Source organism: Nerophis ophidion, linkage group LG21 (assembly GCF_033978795.1).
Source record: "Nerophis ophidion isolate RoL-2023_Sa linkage group LG21, RoL_Noph_v1.0, whole genome shotgun sequence".
In the NCBI taxonomy this organism is placed as follows: domain Eukaryota; kingdom Metazoa; phylum Chordata; class Actinopteri; order Syngnathiformes; family Syngnathidae; genus Nerophis; species Nerophis ophidion.
In genome coordinates, this window is record NC_084631.1 from 15,529,339 (window position 1) to 15,554,914 (window position 25,576).

Genomic DNA, 25,576 nt, shown 5'->3' on the forward strand with positions numbered 1-25,576 from the left:
ATAAAAAAAAATTGCTTCAGAATTTTAAGTCTACATAACATAGACTACTTAGTATGTTAATTGATTGCTCCTGTATTCACTCCACGTAACAATGAGCACATGGCTAATTAATATGGTAATTCATTCACGTGTGGATCCAGACTTCAGTTGAGAGAGAGAGAAAGAGAGAGGGGGGGGGGTGCGAATCACTGCTGAGGTAGGTAACGTTAGCCAACAACAATTTGTTAATTATATTATTTTGATTTTGATTTGACTCAAACTGTAACTCCTAGATGGATATCAGAAAGTTATTCGCCCGCAGCAGGGAAGAAGCAGCGAGGAATGAGAGATGTAAGTGAATCCAAGATGGCGGCGCACGGACGGGCTGCAACATCGCGGAGCTCTTGCTAAAGATGGAACATTTGGCAGAAATACCGGACAATTCTGCAAACTTCATGGCTGGCTCACATCGTGGTCACTCCGTGATCACGTACGACCACCAGACACTTCTGGATGTGGACCTATCGGGCCGTTTTGGACTGATAGACGCGTGCTTGCTAGACCTGCTAACTAGCACGGGAATAGTTCGGCGGCTACATCCAGCGGCCTGTGAAGCAGCGGAGTATAGTAGCAGCGGGGGCCGTATACGGAGCAGACGCCAGCGGTGTGATCGAAAACGCGGATGTCGAGCGGGGCTAAAAACAAAGCAGAAGGCTAATCCCCACAGAACACCACTTCCCTCCATCCTGAAGCCGGATTTAAATGGAAGATGCGAGACTACTGGTCTGGGTAGGGAGTCAGTTAAATTAGAACAAGTTTTTTCTACTTTGATTGTTTCAGAGTTGGACATGTGTTCTACCGAGGTGGCAAACTATGATGCGTGCAGTTTATCAAAGCAACAAACAAACAATCAGAAAATCCCCGTTACTGAGGTGGCTAACCATGATGCGTGCAGTTTATCAAAGCAACAATCAAACAATCGTAAAATTCCCGTCGTATCAATTCCTAGATATGGTCGTAATTATACTAAATGCACTGGGCATAATAAACACAACATTATTAATATTGCTACTACGGATAATTTGATCAAAAATTCCCTAAAACAGCCCACTACCTATAATATAGGTTTTTTAAACATAAGATCATTGTCTCCCAAAACGTTGTTAGTTAATGATATCATCAGAGACAACAATCTTAACGTCATCGGTCTCAGCGAAACCTGGCTTAAACCAAACGACTTTTTTGCGCTAAATGAGGCATGTCCTCCTAACTTTACACATGCGCATATTGCCCGTCCTCTTAAAAGGGGTGGGGGGGTCGCACTAATATACAACGAAAACTTTAACCTTAGTCCTAACATAAATAATAAATATAACTCGTTTGAGGTGCTTACTATGCGGTCTGTCACACCGCTGCCTCTACACCTGGCTGTTATCTACCGCCCCCCAGGGCCCTATTCGGACTTTATCAATGAATTCTCAGAGTTCGTTGCTGATCTAGTGACACACGCCGATAATATAATCATAATGGGGGACTTTAATATCCATATGAATACCCCATCGGACCCACCGTGCGTAGCGCTCCAGACAATAATTGATAGCTGTGGTCTCACACAAATAATAAATGAACCCACGCATCGCAGCGGTAATACGATAGACCTAGTGCTTGTCAGGGGTATCACCGTTTCCAAAGTTACGATACTCCCGTATACTAAAGTATTGTCCGATCATTACCTTATAAAATTCGAGGTTCAGACGCATGTTCGTCAAACTAATAATAATAATAACTGCTATAGCAGCCGCAACATTAATACGGCCACAACGACAACTCTTGCTGACCTACTGCCCTCGGTAATGGCACCATTCCCAAAATATGTGGGCTCTATTGATAACCTCACTAACAACTTTAACGACGCCCTGCGCGAAACCATTGATAACATAGCACCGCTAAAGTTAAAAAAGGCTCCAAAAAAGCGTACCCCGTGGTTTACAGAAGAAACTACAGCTCAGAAATTATTATGTAGAAAGCTGGAACGCAAATGGTGCACGACTAAACTTGAGGTGCACCATCAAGCATGGAGTGATGGTTTACTAACTTATAAACGCATGCTTACCTTAGCTAAAGCTAAATATTACTCAAATCTCATCCACCGTAATAAAAACGATCCTAAAATTTTGTTTAGTACGGTAGCATCGCTAACCCAACAAGGGACCCCTTCCATTAGCTCCACACACTCAGCTGATGACTTTATGCAATTCTTCAGTAAGAAAATTGAAGTCATTAGAAAGGACATTAAAGACAATGCGTCCCAGCTACAACGGGGTTCTATTAACACTGATACGATTGTATATACGGCGGATACTGCCCTCCAAAATAGTTTCTCTCGTTTTGAGGAAATAACATTAGAGGAATTGTTAAAATGTGTAAATGGAATAAAACAAACAACATGTTTACTTGACCCTCTTCCTGGGAAACTGATCAAGGAGCTCTTTGTATTATTAGGTCCATCAGTGCTAAATATTATAAACTTATCAATTTCCTCGGGCACTGTTCCCCTAGCATTCAAAAAAGCGGTTATTCATCCTCTTCTTAAAATACCTAACCTCGATCCTGACCTCATGGTAAACTACCGACCGGTGTCTCACCTTCCCTTTATTTCAAAAATCCTCGAAAAAATTGTTGCGGAGCAGTTAAATGAACACTTAGCGTCTAACAATCTATGTGAAACCTTTCAATCCGGTTTCAGGGCAAATCACTCCACGGAGACAGCCCTCGCAAAAATGACTAATGATCTATTGCTAACAATGGATTCTGATGCGTCATCTATGTTGCTGCTCCTCGATCTTAGCGCTGCTTTCGATACTGTCGATCATAATATTTTATTAGAACGTATCAAAACACGAATTGGTATGTCGGACTTAGCCCTGTCTTGGTTTAACTCTTATCTTACTGATAGGATGCAGTGTGTCTCCCATAACAATGTGACCTCGGACTACGTTAAGGTAACGTGTGGAGTTCCCCAGGGATCGGTCCTTGGCCCTGCACTCTTCAGCATCTACATGCTGCCGCTAGGTGACATCATACGCAAATACGGTGTTAGCTTTCACTGTTATGCTGATGACACCCTACTCTATATGCCCCTAAAGCTGACCAACACGCAGGATTGTAGTCAGCTGGAGGCGTGTCTTAATGAAATTAAACAATGGATGTCCGCTAACTTTTTGCAACTCAACGCCAAAAAAACGGAAATGCTGATTATCGGTCCTGCTAGACACCGACCTCTATTTAATAATATAACTCTAACATTTGACAACCAAACAATTAAACAAGGCGACACGGTAAAGAATCTGGGTATTATCTTCGACCCAACTCTCTCCTTTGAGGCACACATTAAAAGCGTTACCAAAACGGCCTTCTTTCATCTCCGTAATATCGCTAAAATTCGCTCCATTCTGTCTACTAAAGACACTGAGATCATTATCCATGCGTTTGTTACGTCTTGCCTCGACTACTGTAACGTATTATTTTCGGGTCTCCCCATGTCTAGCATTAAAAGATTACAGTTGGTACAAAATGCGGCTGCTAGAATTTTGACAAGAACAAGAAAGTTTGATCACATTACGCCTGTACTAGCTCACCTGCACTGGCTTCCTGTGCACTTAAGATGTGACTTTAAGGTTTTACTACTTACGTATAAAATACTACACGGTCTAGCTCCATCCTATCTTGCCGATTGTCCCGGCAAGAAATCTGCGTTCAAAGGACTCCGGCTTATTAGTGATTCCCAAAGCCCAAAAAAAGTCTACGGGCTATAGAGCTTTTTCATTTTGGGCTCCAGTACTCTGGAATGTTCGAGATGCCACCACAGTAGAAGCATTTAAGTCTCACCTTAAAACTCATTTGTATACTCTAGCCTTTAAATAGACTCGCTTTTTAGACCAGTTGATCTGCCGTTTCTTTTCTTTTTCTCCTATGTCCCACTCTCCCTTGTGGAGGGGGTCCGGTCCGATCCGGTGGCCATGTACTGCTTGCCTGTGTATCGGCTGGGGACATCTCTGCGCTGCTGATCCGCCTCCGCTAGGGATGGTTTCATGCTGGCTCCGCTGTGAACGGGACTCTCGCTGCTGTGTTGGATCCGCTTTGGACTGGACTCTCGCGACTGTGTTGGATCCATTATGGATTGAACTTTCACAGTATCATGTTAGACCCGCTTGACATCCATTGCTTTCCTCCTCTCCAAGGTTCTCATAGTCATCATTGTCACCGATGTCCCACTGGGTGTGAGTTTTCCTTGCCCTTATTTGGGGCCTACCGAGGATGTCGTAGTGGTTTGTGCAGCCCTTTGAGACACTAGTGATTTAGGGCTATATAAGTAAACATTGATTGATTGATTGATTGAAGTACTAGCTAGCTAGGCAACATCATTGTCTTAAGTTGATGCTAAGTTAGCTAACGTTCTTCCTTGTATCAAGACAAACATATTCATTTGCTGTACGAGCTGTCGGGGGAATTTCCAATCAACATGAAACATAATGTTGGTTATTGTCTGCTGGTTCACAGTAACATTTCTGTATTTGTTTTCAGAAAGATGGCTGAAAATATCGGGTTTTGTTGCCCCATTTAGATTAAAAAAATATATATTTCCATGTCTGTCATGAGTCCTCCTCCAACTTGTTAGTCGGTTTGCCTTTTGCTAAAATACTCACTAATAGTCACTAGAAAAATGGCAAAAAAAATCTGAGTTTGTTGCCACAATTTGATTTTTTTCTCCCTAAAATTTTTTTTTTCCATGCACACATCTGACAGCGACTCACTGAAAATGACACACAATCCACTTTTATGTCACGACCCAGCAGTTGGGAACCACTGGTCAACTGTATAACAGTTACTGTAATATTTCCATGTCTGTCCAGAGTGATTGACCACTTTGCAAAAATGAAAAGGAGACGTTACAGTTTACTTCTCAGAAAATGATTCCCTGAACAGACACACAACAGTTGTTCATTTATTCTACTACTTTGGCTTTATTGTTTTGTGTATATTTTATAGTTTTGTGTCTCTGAAATAGAATTAGCCACATTGCCATAAATGGAAATTAAATAATATAAAAGAACCCAGAGATGTAGGAGTGCTTTATTTTTTGTTTTACTTTTGTAGATGTTAAATTTGCAGATGATTACTGCAATATATATTTCAAAAAGATTCATTGCTCTTCCTTTTTGCTTTTACCAGTAGCAGTTTAGAAGTCTGGAGTAAAAAAGTGCACAAGTAGGTCAAATGCATTAGTTAATTTCAGGTGGTTAATCAAAGATCCATACAACATAATCTGATATGATTTCATAGTTTAAAGCACTATTTATGTATTTTTTATGATAAATAAGTGCTAAAAATGTTTTTGCTTGCGTGCTTTGCAGGCTCACATGAATTATTTGTGCCCCAGGTGTGCCCCAGTACAGTATTAGGTCTAGTGACGCCCCTGAACTCAACTGTCATTAGCACACATTTTGATTCACTACAATTTTCATGCATAAATGAACAAGAGCTTTTTCAGGATTTGAACCCCAGACCCGAGGCAAAAATCATACGACTAGAACGGGGGTCAGCAACCTGCGGCACTCGAGCCGCATGCTGCTCTTTAGTGCTCTTTACTCCCTGGAGCATTTTTAAAAAAGGACTGAAAATGGAATAACATGGGGGTGAAATAATTATATTGTTTTAGTATGTTTTCTGTTTGAGGACAAACATGACACAAACCTTCCGAGTTGTTAGAAAACCCACTGTTTAATACACTATATTGCCAAAAGCATTTGGCCACCCATCCAAATGATCAGAATCAGGTGTCCTAATCACTTGGCCTGGCCGAAGGTGTATAAAATGAAGCACTCAGGCATGGAGACAGTTTCTACAAACATTTTTGAAAGAATGGGTCGCTCTCAGTGATTTCCAGCGTGGAACTGTCACAGGATGCCACGTAAGCTACAAATCCAGTCGTGAAATTTCCTCGCTCCCGAATATTCCAAACACAACTGTCGGCTTTATTATACGAAAATGACAGAGTTTGGGAACAACAGCCACTCAGCCACAAAATGGTAGGCCACGTAGTCTGACAGAGAGGTGTCAGCGGATGCTGAAGCGCAAAGTGCAAAGAGGTTGCCAACTTTCTGCACAGTCAGTTGCTACAGAGCTCCAAACTTCATGTGACCTTCCAATTAGTGTTACGGCGCACGCGCAGTCTGCTTATCCCTCCTGCATCTGAGTGTCACAATTCGTCATCTGACTGCTCGCCCGGACACGCCCCCGTTCACTCTGAGCGCAGCACGCCCACGCAGAGACAAGCCTGCAGTCAATTGCTAATCTGCACACCTGGTATTGATGAGGGCGAGCTGGATAAAAGACCAGTGGACCCAAGGATCGGCGTGGGAACTTAATAGTTTTCATGCTGTACTTACCCTCCCGTCTCACTTTTCCCCGGATCTCCTTCTGTCCTCTGACTGCCTCCCTCGTCCCTGGACTCCAACGCCTCTCTCTCGCCCCTGATCATCTGCCTGACCCATGGACCGCCTATTTTGTTTGTTTTATGCTCTTTTGTTCAAACTTTGATGTTTTTATACGGCAACTACACAACATATGCAATATTTTTTTCCACATAAAACATTTTTAAGTGATAATTTTTAAGAAATAATTCATTATAAACATAGATTTTTTTTTGTCCTTTTTTTTTGAGCAATGGAAAAAAAAAATAAAGACAAAAGGAACAAAAGAACTGCCTGCATGGCAGCTTTGTGTCAATATTGCCACTTTTTCTCATTAGATTTCACCTCATTCCACTTTTTAAAATTTTTTTTTTGAATTTTTGCAATACTATCAATTTTGCCATTTTTGCAGAATGTGTGGCGGGCCGGTAAACGATTAGCTGCGGGCCGCAAATGGCCCCCGGGCCGCACTTTGGACACCCCTGATGTAAAGTAACAACAGTACATTTTAGTGGAGGACCTTAGGGAGATTTTCGTTCACTTTTGTCTAAAAGCGCCAAATTTGGCACAGGGCATACTTAAATAATTTAGCTAGGGCGCCCACGCCGCTGACCATTGGGGTCGCCACAGCGGCCAATCAAATATGGCCGCTGCTTGTAACATTTGAAACAGATGAGCTACAAATGTAAACTTTGTGTCTATTTCATGTGTTTTGACAAGTAGAAATGTGTTGAAATGCTCATTTTTATTTGTGGGTGTGTCTCGACCCCTAATTTGCATATTTCCAAGTGGCGTTTTGCTATTCTGAAGACATTGGACGTAACTTGGGCATTGTTATGACTAAAACCTGGTGCAACATGCATGATTCCTTTCTAATGTTTATATGAAATATTCACATATCACACAATGATTACCACTGGTTTGGGGATGACTTGATCGAAGCTTTTTAGGACTTAATAAGGAGAGGGCAGCATGATACTCATGCTTTCTAGCCTTTTTAACACGAGAACTAAGACAGTAGCTTCTGCAGCGTTTGTGGTGTTTGGCCTTATTTAATACAAGTGTTGATGCGATACCTGAACCATCAGTCAATGGATCAATTGCGACATTTATACATAAAGGTATAGCATTTGCAATTTCAATGAAATCTTTGAGATCCTTTTCTAGCAACAAAAGTCCTTCGCTTTTGGGTGTTTGTAAGGGGTCATCAGACCGGAATTGGCAGAGATAACCTAATTGCTGCTGCTACAACAAACCCCGTTTCTATATGAGTTGGGAATTGTGTTAGATGTAAATATAAACGGAATATATTGATTTGCTAATCATTTTCAACCGGTATTCAGTTAAATATTCTACAAAGACAACATATTTGATTTTCAAACTGAAAAACTTTTTTTTTTTTTGCAAATAATCATTAACTTTAGAATTTGATGCCAGCAATACGTGACAAAGAAGTTGGGAAAGGTGGCAATAAATACTGATAAAGTTGAGGAATGCTCATCAAACACTTATTAGGAACATTCCACAGGTGTGCAGGCTAATTGGGAACAGGTGGGTGCCATGATTGGGTATAAAAACAGCTTCCCAAAAAATGCTCAGTCTTTGACAAGAAAGGATGGAGCGAGGTACACCCCTTTGTCCACAAATTCGTGAGCAAATAGTCAAACAGTTTAAGAACAACGTTTCTCAAAGTGCAATCACAAGAAATGTAGGGATTTCAACATCTATGATCCAGGATATCATCAAAAGGTTCAGAGAATCTGGAGAAATCACTCCACGTAAGCGGCATGGCCGGAAGCCAACATTGAATGACCGTGACCTCTGATCCCTCAGATGGCACTGTATCAAAAACCGACTTCAATCTCTAAAAGATATCACTACATGGGCTCAGGAACACTTCAGAAAACCACTGTCACTAAATACAGTTTGTCGCTACATCTGTAAGTGCAAGTTAAAGCTCTACTATGCAAAGCGAAAGCCATTTATCAACAACATCCAGAAACGGCGCCGGCTTCTCTGGGCCGGAGATCATTTAAGATGGGCTGATGCAAAGTGGAAAAGTGTTCTGTGGTCTGACGAGTCCACATTTCAAATTGTTTTTGAAAATATTCTACATCGTGTCATCCGGACCAAAGGGGAAGCGACCCATCCAGACTGTTATTGACGGAAAGTTCAAAAGCCAGCATCTGTGATGGTATGGGGGTGCATTAGTGCCTAAGGCATGGGTTACTTACACATCTGTGAAAGCACCATTAATGCTGAAAGGTACATACAGGTTTTGGAGCAACATATGCTGCCATCTAAGCGCCTTCTTTTTCATGGACGCCCCTGCTTATTTCAGCAAGACAATGCCAAGCCACATTCACGACGTGTTACGACAGCGTGGCTTCGTTAAAAAAGAGTGTAGGTACTTTACTGTCTCCCATCGGAAATGTGTGGCGCATTATGAAGTGTAAAATACGACAGCGGTGACCCCGGACTGTTGAACGACTGAAGCTTTACATAAAACTAGAATGGGAAAGAATTCCACTTTCAAAGCTTCATTAATTAGTTTCCTCAGTTCCGAAACATGTATTAAGTGTTAGTAAAAGAAAAGGTTATGTAACACAGTGGTGAACACGCCCTTTCCCAACTACTTTGGCACGTGTTGCAGCCATGAAATTCTAAGTTAATTATTATTTGCACAAAAAAAAATAAAGTTTATGAGTTTGAACATCAAATATCTTGTATTTGTAGTGCATTCAACTGAATATGGGTTGAAAAGGATTTGCAAATCATTGTATTCCGTTTATATTTACATCTAACACAATTTCCCAACTCATATGGAAACGGGGTTTGTATGTATATAAAGATATATACGTATGTGTGTGTATATATATATATATATATACATATATATATATATATATCATGTATATATATTATGTATATATATTCTATATATTGAGTGTGTCAGAACGCACACACAAAGTGCATACAAGCAATGACATCATGGAGAGGAGGAATGGCAAAAAAATGACAATGTGGTGAAGTACAATATGGGGGTATTTGGGCTTCAAAACTAACAATAAAAGTAACACTTTAAACAAGGAGGTGCCGCGCTGCAATTTATTCTTTAAAACACGCCTCGCCAAATGTTGCGATTAGTATTACCACCGTTGCTTCAAAATTAGGTAAACGTTTAAACAATAATCATTCAGATCTTCACAAGCAGTTATAGAGAGTGACAGGTAATAATGTTGTTACGCCTGTCCTGCTGTTCAGCTCCGGTGCAGACCGTAGTAGAGGAGCACAGGGCAGACATTCCTTCCTGGGTGGATGTTTTCATCAGGGGTAACACCCTTCACTTCACCTGGGAATTTGTCTGCTAAGCTCTGCTTTCGGGTCAGAATGAAGAGGCCGCCGATTCGTGACAATCTGTTTGCTTGATTATTAGTTTTGCAGGACACAACCGGACCTGTTCATCACTCTTCTGCGCAATGAACACGCTACATTTCTCTCTGTCTTTACTCGCCCACTCACTCACCGATGTCACTCACACAGCCAACATGATGACATTCTCGCAAACACACATACTGTACGCTACTCTTAGAAGTAAACTAGCTCCTCTGTTGTGCACATGTAAATACATAACATGTAGATACATAACATGTACATATATTGACGCGCACACAGCTGTTTGGCTTGATGCCAAATAGAAGAATTTGGAGTAATTTTTATTAACTTTTATTAAATTAATGGTAAAAGTGCAAAATACTAACCTAGATTTAGATTGTGTTCCCTGTTTAAATCTCAAAATTCATGAGATTTCTTGTTGAAACATGACTTTTCTGGACTTGTTGGTCTAGTAACTAGACCAACAAGTCCAGAAAAGTCATGTCTCAACAAAGATTTGTGAGATTTTAACAAGGAACACATTCTGAATCTGGGTTAGTGTGTAACATCTTTACCACTAATTTAAAGGTATGGTTATTTTCATGCAAAAAATAATTAAGGGTTACAAGGTCCGTCCTAAAACAATTAGAGATATTAAATAGAGGTACCACTGTACTTCAGTTTTTACATTGTCTTTGATCCCTTGAGTGTGTGCAGTTTGGAAAATTGATGCAAACGTTAAGATGAAGTCTCACGTCACAAATGAAACGACTTTACAACTGTTTGTGTGAATGTGAGTGTGAATGTTGTCTGTCTATCTTTGTTGGCCCTGCGATGAGGTGGCGACTTGTCCAGGCTGTACCCGCCTTCCGCCTGATTGTAGCTGAGATAGGCACCAGCACCCCCCGCAACCCCAAAGGGAATAAGCGGTAGGAAATGGATGGAAGGATGAGTGTGTGGCGTGAGTAAAATAGAGGTTAAAGTTTTAAAAATAAGTCGAAAATCATACATGAAAATAAATTCAATTGTGGACGAATGAAAAGCTCATGCCTGATAAACACAAGGGCTTTTCCGGGAATTGAACCCCGGACCTCTCGCACCCGAAGCAAGAATGATACGACTAGATCAACAAGCCCCAAAAAACAATGATTCATTAAAAAATCTGATGAATTGTGAGATTTTAACAAGGAACACAATCTAAAACTAGCTTAGTATATTGCACTTTTACCACTAATTTAAAGGTCTGGCTATTTTCATGCAAAAAAGAACTAAGGGTTACAAGCTCTGTCCTAAAACAATTAAAGCTTGTAAAAATAGGTACCACTGTACTTCATTTTATGGATTTTTATTGATCCCTCGAGTGTGTGCAGTTTTGAAAAATGAGCTTAGAGTTTAATATCACAGTTATGGGAATGTCTGGGAATTGAACACAGGACCTCTCACACCCAAAGCGAGAATTATACCACTAGACCAACAAGCCCTTAATCTCCACACAAAAATGCATTCTATTTGGGGAGATCATTTGTAACTGCACTTTTAATAACACACATTTTGATTCACTACAATTTTCATGCATAAATGAACAAGAGCTTTTTCAGGAATTGAACCCCAGATCCGATCATACGACTAAATCATCAATTTATGAGTTGTGGTTTTGCAAGAATGTCAATAAATGTGATATTTTGATAGAGGACACAATCTGAAACTGGGCTTCCATATTGCACTTTTAACCCCAATTGGATTTTTTGCCCTTTTTTTCTTTCATACCAAAATGAACTAAGGCTTATGAGCTCAATTCTAGAACAAAATGTGGTCATAGATTTAAGTACAACTGTATTTGCTTTTATAAAATGTCGTGGATCCCTTGGAAAGAGTATAAAATCATCATACGACTAAATTGTTGATTTAGTCGTATGATCAGATCTGGGGTTCAATTCCTGAAAAAGCTCTTGTTCATTTATGCCTGAAAATTGTAGTGAATCAAAATGTGTGTTTTTAAAAGTGCAGTTACCAATGATCTCACCAAATAAAATGCATTTTTCTGGATATTTATAAGGGCTTGTTGGTCTAGTGGTATGATTCTCGCTTTGGGTGTGAGAGGTCCTGGGTTCAATTCCCAGACAAGCCCATACCTGTGAAATTAAACTCTTAGCTCAATTTTCAAAACTGCACACACTTGAGGGATCAACAAAAATCCAAAAAATGAAGTACAGTGGTACCTATTTTTACAAGCTTTAATTGTTTTAGGACAGAGCTTGTAACCCTTAGTTATTTTTTGCATGAAAATAGCCATACCTTTAAATTAGTGGTAAAAGTGCAATATACAAAGCTAGTTTTAGTCGGTGTTCCTTGTTAAAATCTCACAATTCATCAGATTTTTTGATGAATCATTGTTTTTTGGGGCTTGTTGATCTAGTCGTATCATTCTTGCTTCGGGTGCGAGAGGTCCGGGGTTCAATTCCCGGATAAGCCCTTGTGTTTATCAGGCATGAGCTTTTCATTCGTCCACAATTGAATTTATTTTCATGTATGATTTTCGACTTATTTTTAAAACTTTAACATCTATTTTACTCACGCCACACACTCATCCATCCATCCATTTTTTACCGCTTATTCCCTTTGGGGTCGCGGGGGGTGCTGGGGCCTAACTCAGCTACAATCGGGCGGAAGGCGGGTACAGCCTGGACAAGTCACCACCTCATCGCAGGGCCAACACAGATAGACAGACAACATTCACACTCACATTCACACAGACAGTTGTAAAGTCGTTTCATTTGTGATGTGAGACTTCATCTTAACGTTTGCCTCAATTTTCCAAACTGCGCATTCTCAAGGGATCAAAGAAAATGTAAAAACTGAAGTACAGTGGTTCCTCAATTCATGATCTCTAATTGTTTTAGGACGGACCTTGTAACCCTTAATTCTTTTCTGCATGAAAATAGCCATACCTTTAAATTAGTGGTAAAAATGTTACACACTAATCCAGTTTCAGAATGTGTTCCTTGTTAAAATCTCACAAATCTTTGTTGAGATATTACTTTGTAGTGCTTGTTGGTCTAGTCGTATGATTCTCGCTTAGGGTGCGAGAGGTCCCGGATCCAATTCCTGGACAAACCCTTATGTACATGAGGCCTGAGTTCTTCATTAGTCCACAATTGAATATCTTTTCATGTATGACTTTCGACTTAATTTTAAACTTTAACTTCTTTTTTTCGCGGCACGCACTCAATGGATCAGTAAAAATCTATCAAATCAAATCAAATCCTATGTGATGTTGGATTTATTAGTTTTGTGAATGCATGTCAGGTTCCATGGTGTAATGGCTAGTGTGCTAGACTCAGAACTAGTAATCCAAGTTCAATTCTTGGTGAAACCTAATTGTGAAACCTATGAATTCCATTTGACTTACTTTTTGCAAGCCCTGGTTTGTAATTCCTTTATTCAATCAGGACTTTTTACCTCACACAGACAGTTGTAAAGTCGTTTCATTTGTTACGTGAGACTTCATCTTAACATTTACCTCAATTTTCCATACAGCAGACACTCATTGGATCAATGAAGATCTATAAAATATATATATTTTTTTACAACAATAAACATTTTTTTTGCCTGAGCCCATAAATGAACCAAAGTTAATTTAAGCATGAAAATGGCTTTTAATTTAAATTTAGGTTAAAAGTCTAATACAATTTTAGATTCCAACCACCCATCCATTTTCTGCGGCTTGTCCCTTTTGGGGTTGCGGGGGGTCGCTGCCTCCTATCTCAGCTGCATTCGGGCGGGAGGCGGGATACACCCTGGACAAGTCGCCACCTCATCGCAGGGCCCAATTTTAGATTGTGTACCCTATTTACATCTCACCTTTCATGAGATTTGTGGAACAATACTGTTTCAGGGTGTGTTTCATGGACGAGCCCTTGTGTATACAATATCTGTTTTCAGTCATTATTTTCCCACCTGTACACATGTGCTTGTTGGTCTAATTGTATGATTTTCACTAAGATTGCAAGAGGTTTTGGGTTCAATTTCCAGGATATCCTGAAGAGTAACTTTAAACTCTTAGCTGAATTTTCCGAACTGCACAGATTCAAAGGATCAAAGAAAATGTATAAAATGAAGTACAGTGGTACCTCAATTTACAAGCTGTAATTGTTTTAGGACAGAGCTTGTAACCCTTAGTTCTTTTTTGCATGAAAATAGCCATACCTTTAAATTAGTGGTAAATATGCTACACACTAACCCAGTTTCAGAATGTGTTCCTTGTTAAAATCTCATAATTCTCTGGTGAAATTTGGTTTTTCAGGGCTTGTTGGTCTAGTCGTATGATTCTCGCTTAGGGTGCGAGAGGTCCCGGGTTCAATTCCCGGACAAGCCCTTAACAGTGATTTTAAACTCTTTGCTCAGTTTTCCAAACTGCACACAATCAAGGGATCGACAACATTTGGATAAAATCAAATACAGTTGTACTTAAATCTATGACCACATTTTGTCATAGGAATGAGCTCATAAGCCTTAGTTCATTTTGGTAGGAAAACAAAATTCAGTAAATCCAATGTGGGTTAAAAGTGTAATATGGAAGCCCAGTTTCAAATTGTGTCCTCTACCAAAATATCACATTTATTGACATTCTTGCAAAATCACAACTCATAATTTGTTGATCTAGTCCAGGGGTCGGCAACCTGCGGCTCCGGAGCCGCATGTGGCTCAGCTGTATACTTGCCGACACCCCCGATTATCCCGAGAGATTTCCGGAGTTTAATGCTTCTCTCAGCAATCACCCGGGGCCAACATTCTCCGATTTCCACCTAGTCGATAATATTGAGGGCGTACCCTGACGGAAATGCCTTTACAACCCTCTAACACTCGTCGTCGTGCCCGCTTTTACACACTGCTATCTGCGTGCCAGCTGGTCACATGTAGAACACAGCCTCTGGTGTCAAACGAAAGTGACTGCAAGACATACTTGGTCAATAGCTATACAGGTTACACTGAGAGTTGTGATATAAACAACTTTAACACTCTTACTAATATGTGCCACACTGTGAAACCACACAAAACAAGAATGACAAACACATTTCTGGAGAACATCCTCACTGTAACACAACATAAACACAACAGAACAAATACCCAGAATCCCATGCATCCCTAACTATTCCGGGCTACATTATACACCCCCGCTTGCACCAAACCCCGCCCACCTCAACCGACGCACGGAGAGGGGGGATGTGAATTCTCCCTGCCACTGGGTGTGAGTTTTCCTTGCCCTTTTGTGGATTCTTCCGAGGATGTCGTAGTCGTAATGGTCTGTACAGTCCTTTGAAACATTTGTGATTTAGGGCTATATAAATAAGCATTGATTGATTGAATGATTGATTATATCACAACTCTCAGTGTAACCTGTATGGCTGTTGAACAAGTATGCGTTGCAGTCGTCTGAGTGTGTCCAAGGAGGCCACATGTGACTTGTGGCTGGGCTGTGCTAGATATTTGTACATGTTGTAGAGAGTGGTAAAGGCAGCGCCTTCATGGAACGCCCGTATTAATGTTGAAGGGCGACATTTAGCAGACATTCGCGTGAATAGTTGCTCTGGATTCCGGGAGTGTCCCGGAAGGTCAGCAAGTGTGATGCTGTCAAACGGCATTAATTGAAATCTCGCGGGCCGCAATAACATAACATTTTCATATTAAGGTTAATACACAGCAGGAAGCAAAAAAAACAACTCCGTATGCAGTGTTATTTCATTTTAAATTTCAAAAGAGTTTTGCGGCTCCCATTGTTTTCTTTATTTTGTGAAACGGGTCGAAATAGCTCTTTGGGTGATAAAGGTTGCTGAACCCTGGTCTAGCCGTATGAGTCTCGCTTAGGGTGTGAGAGGTCCTGGGTTTAATTCCCTGACCATCCCTTGTGTTCATGAGGCATGAGTTTTTAATTTGTCCACAGTTGAATTTCTTTATGACTTTTGACTTAATTTTAAACTTTAACCTCTACTCACGGCACACACTCAATGGATCAGTAAAGATCTATAAAATAAAATGAAATTGAACATATTTATCACTACAAGTTTATTTTTTCCTGAGCCCATAAATGAACCAAAGTTAACTTAAACATGAAAATGGCTTTTAATTTAAATTTAGGTTAAAAGTGTATCCACATTTTAGAATGTGTACCCTATTTACATCTCACCTTTCATGAGATTTGTGGAACAATACTGTTTCAGGGTGTGTGCCATGGACGAGCACTAAACAAGTTTCTGAATGTGTTCCTTGTGAAAATCTCAAAATTCTCTGTGGAAACAGGAGTTTTCAGTGCTTGTTCGTCTAGTCGTGTGATACTCTCATCGGGTGCGAGAGGTCTTGGGTTCAATTCCCGGACAGGCCCTTAACAGTGATTTTAAACTCACAGCTAAATGAGTTCATAAACCTTGGTTCATTTTGGTATGAAAAAAAAATACAGTAAATCCAATTGGGGTTAAAAGTGCAATATGGAAGCCCAGTTTCAGATTGTGTCCCCTATCAAAATATCACATTTATTGACATTCTTGCAAAATCACAACTCATAAATTGTTGATCTAGTCGTATGATCGGATCTGGGGTTCAGATCCTGAAAACGCTCTTGTTCATTTATGCATGAAAATTGTAGTGAATCAAAATGTGTGTTAATAAAAGGCAATTACAAATGATCTCCCCCAATAAAATGCAATTTTTTGGTGGAAAACTAAGGGCTTTTTGGTCTAGTAGTATGATTCTCGCTTTGGGTGTGAAAGGTCCTGGGTTCAATTCTCAGACAAGCCCCTGAAGGTGATTTAAACTCTTAGCTCACTTTTCCAAACTGCACACACTCATGGGATCAAAGAAAATATATAAAATCAAGTACAGGGGTACCTCAATTTACAAGCTGTAATTGTTTTAGGACAGAGCTTGTAACCCTTAGTTCTATTTTGCATGAAAATAGCCATACCTTTAAATTAGTGGTAAATATGCTACACACTAACCCAGTTTCAGAATGTGATCCTCGTTAAAATCTCACAATTCTTTGTTGAAAGGAGAAGTTTCAGGGCTTGTTGGTCTAGTGGTATGATTCTCGCTTAGGGTGCGAGAGGTCCTAGGTTCAATTCCCGGACAAGCCCTTAACAGTGGTTTTAAACTCTTAGCTCAATTGTCCAAACTGCACACACTCAAGGGATCAATGAAAATGTATAAAATGAAGTACAGTGGTACCTCAATTTACGAGCTCTAATTATTTTAGGACAGGGCTTGTAATCCTTGGTTCTTGCATGAAAATAGCCATACCTTTAAATTAGTGGTAAAAGTGCATTATACTAACCCAGTTTCAGAATTATTTTCCTGTTAGAATCTCATAATTCATAAGCTTTTCTGTTGAACAATATTATTCGTGGCTAGTTGGTCTAGTCGTACGATCCTCGCATAGGGTGTGAGAAGACCTGAGTTTAATTCCCGGACAAGCCCTTGTGTTTATCAGGAGTTTTTCATTAGTCCACAGTCAAATTCCCAATCACGCAGGACTTTTGACTCAATAGATCAATAAAAATCCCTAAAATAAAATACACTGTTACCTCAATTTACGAGCTCTAATTATTTTAACCCTTAGTTCTTTTTTTGCATGAATATAGCCATACCTTTAAATTAGTGGTACAAGTGTAATATACTAATCCAGTTTCAGAATGTGTTCCCTGAGAGATGTTTTGTTGAAACACAAATAAAGTGGTACTTAAGTCTATGACCACAGTTTGTTCTAGGACTGAGCTCAAAAGCAAAAAAAAAAAAAAAAAAAATCGAAGTAAATTAAATTTGTGGTAAAAGTGCAATATGGAAGCCCAGTTCCAGATTGTGTCATCTATCAAAATATCACATTTATTGAGATTCTTGCAAAATCACAACTCAAAGCTTTTTGGTCGAATCGTATAATTTTTGTTTTGGGTCTGGGGTTTAAATCCTGAAAAAGCTCTTGTTCATTTATGCATGAACATTGTAGTGAATCAAAATGTGTGCTAATAAAAGTGCAGTTACAGATTGTCTCCCCAAATGAAATGGTGACTTTTTTTGAAAATTTGGTCTAGGAGTATGATTCTCACTCTGGGTGTGAGAGGTCCATGTTTCAATTCCAGGACAAGCCATCAACGGTCATTTCAAACTTTGAGCTCACTTTTCCAAACTGCACACACTCAAGGGATCAATGAAAATGTATAAAATGAAGTAGAGTGGTACCTCAATTTACAAGCTCTAATTGTATTAGGACAGAGCTTGTAACCCTTAGTTTATTTTTTCATGAAAATAGCCATACCTTTAAATTAGTGGTAAAAGTGCAATATATTAACCCAGTTTTAGATTGTAGTCCCTGTTAAAATCTCATAATTCATGAGATTTTTTGTTGGAAAATTATTTTGCATGGCTTGTTGGTCTAGTCGTGTGATTCTCGCCTAGTGTACGAGAAGTCCTGGGTTCAATTCCCGGATAATCCCCAAACAGTGATTTTAAACTTTTGCTCAATTTTCCAAACCGCACACACTCAAGGGATCAATGAAAATGTATAAAATCTAAAACAGTCGTTCTTACATCTACGACCTCATTTTGTTTCAGGACTGAGCTCAAAAGCCTTAGGGCTTACAAAAAAATTGCAGTAAATCCGATTTATGTTAAAAGTGCAATATGGAGGCCCAGATTTATATGGTGTCCCCAATTAAATAATCACATTTATTGACATTCTTGCAAAATCACAACTCAAAGCTTGTTGGTCTAGTCCAGGAGTCGGCAACCCAAAACAGTGAAAGAGCCATATTGGACCAAAAATACAAAAAACTAATCTGCCTGGAGCCACACAAAATGAAAATCTGTAAAAAAGTCTTATAATGAAGGCTATAATAGCCTACTATCAAAATGACTTTAAATGTCTTATATAAGTGTTATAATGAAGACAATGCATTACATAAGTGTCTGTATTAGTTTTAATAGGCTCCTATCAAAAAGAGTTTAAAAGTCTTATATAAAGTTAAAGTCGTTGGCAATCACTTGAAACGAGTATGACTGTCCTCCTGTTGGTGGGATTGCCTTCAGGAGAACGCCTGTGTGTTCGTGGAATCTTTTAAAGTGGGGAGACTGGTGCCCAGACAGCCACCACACTGTCCTTGGCAAATAGAAGGCCAGGGTTTCAATGGCATGGAGACCAAGACAATTGGGGGCCCATCTTTGCTGCCTTTGTGACCGTTGTGGAGATTCTAAGCAACCATCATCTGCTCACTCCGCCTTCGAGGTCTTTTTCGACGAGAGAGACGCGCAAACTTCAACGTCACTTTTTTGCTGTGGGGAGCTTCTTCTTGACATTGTGGTTCACCGGGATGTCAAAAGTGAGCTGCACCTCGTCCATGTTGGTGATGTGGCTCCAATCTGTCCCCACAAGGTTGGGACTCGGGAGCGTGGAATTGTCCAAAATATTTTGGTATCCTAGAGTATTCAAAGTTCCTTTCACAAGCCCAACTCCTGAAAAACAACCCCATACCATAATTTCTCCTCCACCAAATTTCACACCGTTCTCCAGGCAACCTCCAAACCCAGACTCATCCATCAGATTGCCAGATGGAAACGCGTGATTCATCACTCCGGAGAACGCATTTCCACTGCTCTAGAGTCCGGTGGAGACGTGCTTTACACCACTGCATCCAACGCTTTGCATTAGACTTGGATGTATGGCTTAGATGCGGCTGCTCGGCCAAGGAAAACCACTCCATAAAGCTCTCTGCGTACTGTATGTAGGCTAATTGTTATGTTTTGACTAGGGAAGATGACGGCAGACTGACACCAGAGGACAGTAAAGTACAATTTATTATACATAAAGTCAATGTATATATAATAATACCAAAAAAACACCACTAAATAAACTAAGGAAATGGAGTGTGTCAAACGTAAGTGCGAATGTGTGTTACTATGTGTGTAGATTAACTGAAGTGTGTGTTACCAAGTGTTGACGAGAGCGAAGGAACGAGGCAGTCCATGGCAGATGATCAGGGGCGAGAGAGAGGCGTTGGAGTCCAGGGGCGAGCGAGGAGTCAAGGAACGAGGGAGGCAGTCAGAGGACAGAAGGAGATCTGGGGAAAAGTGAGACGGGAGGGTAAGTACACCATGAAAACTATTAAGTTCCTGCGCCGATCCTTGGGTCCACTGGTCTTTTATCCAGCTCGCCCTCATCAATACCAGGTGTGCAGATTAGCAATTGACTGCAGGCTTGTCGCTGTGTGGGCGTGCTGAGCTCAGCGTGAGCGTGTCCGGGCGAGCAGTCAGATGACGAATTGTGACACTCAGATGCAGGAGGGAGAAGCAGACTGCGCATGCGCCATAACACTAATTAGAAGGTCACATGAAGTTTGGTACTCTGTAGCAACTGACTGTGCAGAAAGTTGGCGACCTCTTTGCACTATGCGCTTCAGCATCCGCTGTCGGATTACGTAGCCTACCATTTCGTGGCTGAGTTGCTGTTGTTTCCAAACTCTGTAATTTTCTTATAAAAAAGCCGACAGTTGTCTTTGGAATATTTAGGAGCAAGGAAATTTCACGACTGGATTTGAAGCTTAGGTGGCATCCTGTGACAGTTCCACGCTGGAAATCACTGAGAGCGGCCCTTTCTTTCACAAATGTATGTAGAAACTGTCTCCATGCCTAAGTGCTTCATTTTATACACCTGTGGCCGGTCCAAGTGATTAGGACACCTGATTCTGATCATTTGGATGGGTGGCCAAATGCTTTTGGCAATATAGTGTATTAAACAGTGGGTTTTGTAACAACTGGGAAGGTTTGTGTCATGTTTGTCCTCAAACAAAAAACATACTAAAACAAAATAATTATTTCCCCCCCCATCTTATTCCATTTTCAGTCCTTTTTAAAAAATGCTCCAGGGAGTAAAGATCACTAAAGAGCAGCAGGCGGATCGAGAGCCGCAGTTTGCTGACCCCCGTTCTAGTCGTATGATTTTTGCCTCAGGTCTGGGGTTCAAATCCTGAAAAAAGCTCTTGTTCATTTATGCATGAAAATTGTAGTGAATCAAAATGTGTGCTAATGAAAGTGGAGTTACAGTGTCTCCGCAAATAAAATATGAACTTTTTGGAAAGTTGGTAACATGTACTGTATAGGGCTTGTTGGTCTAGTGGTATGATTCCCGCTTTGGGTGCGAGAGCTCCTAGGTTCAATTCCCAGACAAGCCCCTAACAGTGATTTTAAGCCTCCTAGATCAAACTGCGCACACTCAAGGGATCAATAAACATTTGTAAAATCAAATACAGTGTTGCCTCAGTTTACGAGCTCTAAACGTTTTAGGACAGAGCTTGTAACCTTTAGTTCTTTTTTGCATGAAAATAGCCATACCTTTAAACTAGTGGTAAAAGTGCAATATACTAACCTAGATTATGTTCCCTGTTAACATCTCCCAATTCATGAGATTTTTTTTTGGAATGTGATTTTTTCGGGGCTTGTTGGTCTATCCAGACTTCCCTCTCCAGAGCAACATTAGCAACTTCCTCCTGGGGGAACCCGAAGAGTTCCCAGGCCAAAGATGAGATGTAATCCCCCCGTCTGGTCCTTGGCAACGAGTACCTCCCTAGGAGACCCTCGTGAGGCATCCGCACAAGATGGCCGAACCACCTAAACTGGCTCCTTTCCAGGCGAAGGAGCAGCGACTCGACTCCGAGTCTTTCTCGGGTGACTGAACTTCTCACCCTATCTCTAAGGGAGATGCCAGCCACCCTTCTGAGGAACGTCATTTCAGCCGCTTGTATCTGCGATCTTATTCTTTCAGTCATGACCCACACTTTATGACCATAGGTGTGTAGATACTGTAGCTCGGTAGACCAAGAGCTTCGCCTTCTGGCTCAGCGTTCGTTTCATCACAACAGTGCGGCATAGAGACTTCAATACTGCCTCAGCTGTTCCGATTGTCCAGTGGATTTCCAACTCCATCTTTCCTTTGCCTCGTGAACAAGACCCTAAGATACGTTCTCTACCTGGACTGTACAAACAATCAGTTTCCTTCTGAGAACCATGGCCTCAGATTTGAAGATGCTGATCCTCTTTCCAGCCGCTGAACCAATCCAGTGACAGCTGAAGGTCACGAACCGATGGTGCCATCAGGACCACATCATCTGCAAACAGCAGTGACGCAACCTTTACCCCCCGAGACGAGTACCCTCTCCGCCATGGTCACAACTCTGCTTAGAAATCTTGTCCATAAAAATAACTAACAGGATAGGTGACAGAGCGCTGCCCTCCAAATCCACAAAGCACACGTAGATAGATAGATAGATAGATAGATAGATAGATAGATAGATAGATAGATAGATAGATAGATAGATAGATAGATAGATAGATAGATAGATAGATAGTACTTTATTGATTCCTTCAGGAGAGTTCCTTCAGGAAAATTAAAATTCCAGCAGCAGTGTAAAGAGTTGAGATCAATTAAAAAAAAAAAAAAAAAAAAAAAGTAAAAAGTAAATAATGGGGGTTTAAAAGGAAACAAAATAGAGAGATATTACAAAAAGAATAAAAACAATGGGAATAACAATATAACAGTAAAATAAGAATATAACAAGACAAAGTAGGCAGTAGTGACCATGTTATGAAAACGTATTGCACTGTTAATGTTTTGAATCCCCTGTCATCCTAATACCCCCCGTCCCCCGTCCCAGAGAGGAGTTGTACAGTCTAATGGCGTGTGGGACAAAGGAGTTTTTGAGTCTATTAGTCCTGCACTTGGGATGAAGCAGTCTAGCACTGAACAGGCTCCTCTGGCTACTGATAACGCTATGCAGAGGGTGACTGGCATCATCCAGGATCCTCACTAGTTTTTCCACAGTCCTCTTCTCTGCCACCGTCACCAGTGAGTCCAGTTTCATTCCGATTGTAGAACTGGCCCGCCTTATCAGTTTCTCAAGTCTGGAGCTGTCCTTCTTAGATGTACTGCCCGCCCAGCACACTACCATGTAGAACAGAACACTGGCAACCACAGACTGGTAGTACATCCACAGGAGTTTTTTACAAATGTTGGAGTGCAGTCTCCTGAGGAAGTACAGCCTGCTCTGTCCTTTCTTGTACTGGTGGTCCGTGTTAACAGTCCAGTCCAGCTTATTGTCCACCCAAACCCCGAGGTACTTGAATGAGTCCACGGTCTGTACCTCAACTCCCTCGTTCACAATAGGTTGTGACCGTGGACTCGATCTCCCAAAGTCAATGACCAGCTCCTTGGTCTTTGACGGATTGAGCTGCAAGACGTTCGTGTGGCACCAGACAACAAAGTCCCTCACCAGGTTCCGAAACTCCTCCTCTCTGCCGTCCCTGATGCACCCGACGATGGCTGTGTCATCCGCGTACTTCTGAATGTGACACAGCTCTGAGTTGTAGCAGAAGTCAGCGGTGTACAGGGTGAAGAGAAGAGGGGCCAGCACCGTTCCCTGCGATGCTCCGGTGCTGCTGATCACACTGTCAAACGTGATGTCCTTCAGTCTGACGTACTGTGGCCTGTCGGTGAGGTAGTTCGAAATCCAGGCAACCAGGCAGGGGTCCACTTGCATTTTATAGAGCTTGTCCTGAAGGAGGCGGGGCTGGATGGTATTAAAGGCACTCGAGAAGTCCAGGAACAGGATCCTCACAGTGCCATTTCCCTTATCCAGGTGTGAGTGGGCTCGATGCAGCAGGTAAAAGATAGCATCCTCCACACCAACGCCTTCCTGGTACGCAAACTACTGGATAGACATACTCCCAGGCCTTCTCCAGGATTTTTGAAAGAATAAAGAGCTGGTCAGTTGTTCCACGACCAGGACGGAATCCACATTGCTCCTCTTAAATCCGAGGTTCAACTTTCGGACGGACCATCCTTTCCAGTAGCTTGGCGTAAACTTTCCTATAGAGGCTGAGTCGTGTTGTGATACTACTGTAAATCAAATAAAATCAAATCAACTTTATTTATAAAGCACATTTAAAATTTACCACAGGGGTAGCCGAAGTGCTGTACAAGGGGCAGGTTAAAAGATAATACGAGGACCGAGCAAACAACACAACACAAACATAAAACATAAATAAAACATAAAAACAGGTTCACAGCAGGTGTATAATGGGGTGCCATTGCAGGATGGATATCACTTAGTGTTAAAAGCCAAGGAATAAAAGTATGTTTTTAGAGAGATTTAAAAACAGGAAGAGAGGAGGCTTGTCTAGCACACAGAGGGAGGTCGTTCCAGAGCTTGGGATCAGCAGCAGCAAAAGCTCTGTCACCTCTAAGCTTCAGCCTTGTGTCAGGGACCGTCAGTAACAGCTGATCGGCTGATCTTAGCACACACCCTCTGGTCCCCATTTTTGAATAGGGGACCCAACTTCCCAGTCTGCCACTCCCTCCGTGCGGTCCCAGACTTCCAGGCAATGTTGAAAAGGTGTGTCAACCAAGAAAGCCCCTCAACACCCAGAGCCTTCAGCATTTCTGGACAAATTTTGTCAACCCCCAGAGCTTTGCCACCGTGGAGTTATCTAATTACTCAGTGACTTCACTCCGAGAGATCGACGTCAATCCCCCATCTTTAAAGCCCAGTATCAGATTGTGTCCCCTATCAAAATATCACATTTGTTGAGATTCTTTCAAAATCACAGCTCAGAGCTTGTTAATCTAGTTGTACGATTTTGGCTCTAATTGTTTTAGAACAGACCTAGTAACCCTTAGTTCTTTTTTGCATGAAAATAGCCATAACTTTAAATTAGTGGCAACATTGTAATTTACTAACACAGTTTCAGAATGATTTTCCTGTTAAAATCTCACAAGTCGTAAGATTTTTAGTTGAATAATGCTTTTACGTGGCTTGTTGGTCTAGTCGTATGATTCTCGCTTCGGGTGCGAGAGGTCCCGGGTTCAATTCCCGGACAAGCCTCTGTATTTGTCAGGCATCAGTTTTTCAATTGTCCACAGTCGAAATTATTTCCATGTATGATTTTTGACTTAATTTTAAACTAAAACCTCTATTTTTCTCAGGACACACATTCAATAGATTAATAAAAATCTATTATATCAAATTAAACCCTGTGTTTTGTTGGAACTCTTCGTTTTGCAGTGACACTTGCAGATTCAATGGTGAAATGGTTCACATGCTGGACTCCAACCGCAGTGATCCATGCTTTAATCTTGGTGGGTCCTCCTTGTGAAAGCAAGGTCCTCCATTTCATTCACATTTTGCAAGCTCTGGGGTTTGTAATTAGAACCTACTTTTAATATTGGACTGTTCAGTCCAGCCTCCCCCTTAGTTACTGGGGTAACTCAGGGGTTCAATTCCCAGACAAGCCCTTAACAGTGATTTTAAACATGCCCTGGATCTTCCTACTAGTGGACTGTGCCCTTAACACCTTCTGAGGGAAGCATTCGGGTGGCATCCTGACCAGATGCCGAACCACCTCATCTGGCTCCTCTCAATGTGAAGGAGCAGTGGCTTTGCCTGGAGCTCTTCCCGGATGACTGAGCTTCTCATCTTATCTCTAAGTTAGAGCCCCGTCACCCGGCGGTGGAAACTCATTTTGGTCGCTTGTAGCCACGATTTTGTCCTTACAGTGTTAACTATTTCAGGGGTCGTTGCTTTAGTCATAAGATTCTCTGCAAAGATGCAAGATGTCCTGGGTTCAATTCCCAGACAAGCCCTTGTGTTTGTCAGGCAGAAGTTTTCCATTTGACCAGAGATTTCTCTTTATCTATGACCTTCGAGTTAATTTTAAAC

General features: G+C 41.1%; 4 non-coding genes across 4 annotated transcripts; all 4 read left to right on the forward strand.

Moving 5' to 3' along the window:
• Positions 1 to 11,883: 11,883 nt before the first annotated feature.
• Positions 11,884 to 11,955, forward strand: trnap-ugg (transfer RNA proline (anticodon UGG)). Its single transcript has one exon. It is a non-coding gene; the product is annotated as a tRNA-Pro (tRNA).
• Positions 11,956 to 14,130: 2,175 nt separating this feature from the next.
• trnap-agg (transfer RNA proline (anticodon AGG)) lies at positions 14,131 to 14,202 on the forward strand. The gene has a single exon. It is a non-coding gene; the product is annotated as a tRNA-Pro (tRNA).
• Positions 14,203 to 16,882: 2,680 nt separating this feature from the next.
• Positions 16,883 to 16,954, forward strand: trnap-agg (transfer RNA proline (anticodon AGG)). Its single transcript has one exon. It is a non-coding gene; the product is annotated as a tRNA-Pro (tRNA).
• Positions 16,955 to 24,670: 7,716 nt separating this feature from the next.
• trnap-cgg (transfer RNA proline (anticodon CGG)) lies at positions 24,671 to 24,742 on the forward strand. The gene has a single exon. It is a non-coding gene; the product is annotated as a tRNA-Pro (tRNA).
• Positions 24,743 to 25,576: the final 834 nt, after the last annotated feature.